We start from the raw sequence: 4320 nt of genomic DNA, 5'->3' as shown, positions 1-4320 counted from the left end.
GACAGTGCCCTTGCACAACACAAATGCACACTGTAGTGTCTGTTCAGTCCCTTTGCAATGACCCTGTCAAACAGACATCACTCACTGCGCCTTTAGATCCGACTGTTATCAAATCCAAATACACCTCAGTCAGGTATGGACCGCCCCCACTTCCAGTTTTCATTGCAGTGCATACAGATCTGGAAACAAGATGAGGAGAAAAATTAGATCAGAAAACAGTAAAAAAAAAAGTCAAAACGGCAGTATAATTGACTAATTTGTGTTTAAAGTGTCACTTTCTTTCACTCTCCACTCTAAACACATACTAGAGTACATATTAGCTCGCTGTTGCAACAAAATTGCCTTAAAAGAACAAACTAATTCCCGTGCACACATGAATCACTGAATCCTGATCTTTATGTATTAGTGGAGGAGGCGATGGGAGGAATCTGAAAAACACATCTGCTGTGACGCTGGAGTGACACTGCAAAAGCATCTCATGATAAAAGGTGTTAAGCAATGTTTTTTTCCCCCTATGTGAAAGCAACAAAGTGAACAGCAAAGAAAGACAAATATTTCATTTGTATTGAAGCCCGATTAAAAAGACATGCTCACTGGGGATACAAAAAACCTCTGACGTGATTGTGATGTTTCAGTTTAATACATTTCAAAAAAACTACAGATCATGAATAGAGAGCGTTTGTGTCTTTCAGTACATCTAAGTAACACTGTCAGCATGAAGATGCATAATGGAAATGCTGAACGCTTCCAGAACTAACATGTCTGATGGGATCACACGAGCACCAAACATACTGATACAGCAGAGTAATTGGAGCCTAACTGGAAGACCTGAGGAAGGCTTACAGGTAGGAATCAACAGTTTGAGTTACATATCAGAGGAAACCGATCCTTTGACTTCTCTTTTTGAAGATTTGCCTTCTTTCCACTGAGCTTTTTTCTCCAGCTAGAAAATCTCCTCAATTATTTTCTAATTCCTAAACACTTTCTACATTTTTTATAGTATTTAGAAAGCAGAGCCGTAACAATTAATCAAACGAGCCATTACTTCCAACTGTTAAATTAATCGCCAACTATTTGGTTGGTTTGAGTAATTTTGTGAGAATTTATGAGAAAACAAAATCTAAATCCTCTGCTTTGAGCTTTATGAATGTGAATATTTTCTGGATTCTCCTCTGTTTTGACTGTGAACTGAATATCTTTGGGTTGTGGACAGAACAAGACATTGGAGGACATCATCCACCGCTCTGGAAAACACTGATCAACATTTTACACCATTTTATAGATAACACAACTAATTGAGCAATCGCCAGAATAATCGACGGATCAATGAAAATAATTATTAGTTGCAGCGATGCTAGAAAGACGACATGACTGCTTATAAGCAAAACCGACACAGATTGAATCCTGTTGATTCAAGCGAGAAATTCGTTCATTTTGGGTCTGTCCAGTATCTGCACCGCTTGATGCGAACATACTAAATGTTGCCATGCATGCACATAATCTGTTTCCTAAGCTAAACGCAGCCACCAGAGCGTCTGTGCAACAACAAGTGATGACTGGTTACTGGTTTATCAGTGTGGATGCTTCAGCAAGCAGGAGAATACGCTGCCACCCCATCACATGTGCATACTGCATGTCAAGTAAGGTACTGCATGTAAGCTCATCCAGGGAGACTTAAAGAAAGCAAACTGTGTCGTTTCTCTTCCATTTAACTACTTTGTAATCCAATACGCACCCCGTCTTAGTCTTTATAGTCAAGGGGAGCAGTAAGCATAATATTCTAAACATCAGGTTCTCACTGGCTCTCAGTGAACAAATCAAAACCAGCCTTGTTAACCTAATCAGATTTATTGATGAGCACTGCCCCGAGCATTGTCAAAGACTGTGGCTAAATAGTTTCATCTATTAAGACGGGGGACAGTTTCTTCCCACTAATATCAGAAACTAATTAACCATAGACGTGGCGCACTCGCTTTCTCTGCAACATTTTGTTTACACTAGCAGGGATGTCAACACAAATAAAGGCGGCTCATTGTCTCCTCCGCAGGTGCCGGGTTGCTACCTCATACGAACATCACTACAGTTTGCCCGCTTCCAAGCGATGGGACATAATCAGATAAATTTCAGTCTCACACTATCACAGAGGTTCATTTGAGAAATATTGTACATCTCTGCCCCAGGCCAGCTTTGTCTGTATTAATTAACAGTTATGAATGTTCCCCATAGCCAAAAAAGGACAAGACTTGTTCTATCAGCTATCTGTTATATGACAATGATGTACAGCTCCCAAGACATTAAAATGGAAAAGACAGAGAACCTGATTTTTTCTGCAGATTGGGGCTCATCTTCTGGTGTGAAAGTGACACGGATAATTAATCATTGGGATCCATTTGGAGGTGCAAGACCTTCTCTGTTCACAAAACCTGCTGTGAAGGCATTATTAATTATTAAATTAGCGGTAACAGGCTGTGCAGCAGGGATCACCAGTCAGATCTGGTTAGTTGTCTCTAGTTTAAGAGGCAGTCCTGGCAGTAAAAACAGAAGACAGTGCTGGGGCTGCTGCAGATCAAAGGGATGGCATGAATTCTTAAAATGAGTGGCATTTCCTTTTAAATTACACATGCGCGGCGTTAGTATCAACAGATTTGCATGTTTTTGACATCTGACGTAAAAATCTAACTTCTAATTTAATTGGTGGAACAAAGCTGAGGTAGTTTCTTTTAAGTCTCTATCTCATATAAAATACTTTTTTTTTTTGGTTGCTATTTTACTGACGTCACTGCAGGCAATCAAAGCAGCTGGATGCTGCTTTCTTCCCCCCTAACTTCTTCTGGTCTGAGATGGGACAGATGTGGATAAAAGCTTTATAGCATACACCAAATGGGCCATGTAATAAAAGTGAGCCATCACTCAGTCAAGTTTGATACACTGCAAGTTATTGGGCAATTTAGCCTGGCAACATGCCCAGAACTCAGTAACTAAGTGATGTGTCCAAAAATCAAAATGTTTTACAACCACAACATTTTACTCTAATAGAGGATTCTGCAGCAGCCAGATGTTTGTGCATGAAAGTATCCTGGCTCTGCTGAGTTTCCTGACGCCGGAATACTTTAATTCCCATTTGCCTGACTCGATCCCAGTTACAGACCTATTAGGAAGATTGCTATAATCATGTTTCACTCCTGCCATTGCTATCTGTACACCTCCATCATTGACAGGCACACAATTCAACACCAATTCAGCACTAATAAAAATCACTGGGACAACATCTTATCGATTGGGTTCTGGTTGCCTGGGGGCCCTTGACATGAAAGCATTTGAGAAAGGAACCTAGTATGTCAGATAACAGTACTGGGTTCCCAATGCCCTTGTAATTTGACTGGTGTGGATCAAACCCGTTTCTGTGGATTTCCCAAATCCCCCCCTCTAATTTAGCAGTGCAATAAAGAGGAGCAGGGATTGATGTGGAGAGAGAGAGAGAGAGAGAGGAGAGAGGAGAGAGGAGAGAGGGGGAAAAAAAACACCTTCCAGAGAACATGAAGGTAGCACTCAACATAATGATCAGCGCCTCATAAATTAATGCAAGGATCCAGACCCACAGAGAAAACCAAGCCACAGCCCACGTAGCATCGACAAACTGCTGTAGTGTGTGCGCTGCCTCACGTTGTGACTGGGAAAGCTTGTTTAATCTAGGTCTAGGACGGAGGAATATTGGATAAAAAAAAAAAAAAAAACGGGGAGAAAAAAAAAATGTCGAGCAAAGAAACGCTCCACCGTTGCTATATCGCTGAGCAATCGCTTTGAATGAGACAATCAGCCCAGATGTCAGTGATCAATCTGAACAAAGATTCGTCCCACGGAGAGGAAAAAAAAAAGACCCCCAACAACAAAAAAAAAACACAATCATTAGGTTAACTCACCTGCTTTTACAGAAGCTGAGACGCACTCCATCTCGAGATTTCCTCCATACCATGCCCGTCAAGTGTACGCCGTGGGGTTGTGTGTGGAATATTTCTCCCCCCGGTTTCGGTATCAAACACACAGATCTCCACTCTTATCTCCTGCTTCGCACAGTCTGTGTGCTTTGCGCATTCACGACGCCAAGGTCAGGAGCGCCAACGGTTTTAATGGAGCGCCCACCATAGAGATCTCTACGGCGCCCACTGCCAGCGCGTTACTAGGCAACCACCGGGATACGCCAGTGCATTAAATCCACCATCCAAAAAACCGACAGAATCCCAATTTAGAAACCATTAACTAACCACCTTAACCTCGGACAGCGCTCGTTTTTACGGTTTGTGCAAAAAAAAAAAAAAAAAA

Source organism: Stegastes partitus, unplaced genomic scaffold (assembly GCF_000690725.1).
Source record: "Stegastes partitus isolate 25-593 unplaced genomic scaffold, Stegastes_partitus-1.0.2 Scaffold1031, whole genome shotgun sequence".
Classification (NCBI taxonomy): Eukaryota; Metazoa; Chordata; class Actinopteri; family Pomacentridae; genus Stegastes; species Stegastes partitus.
Note: the sequence above shows the minus strand (reverse complement) of the source record.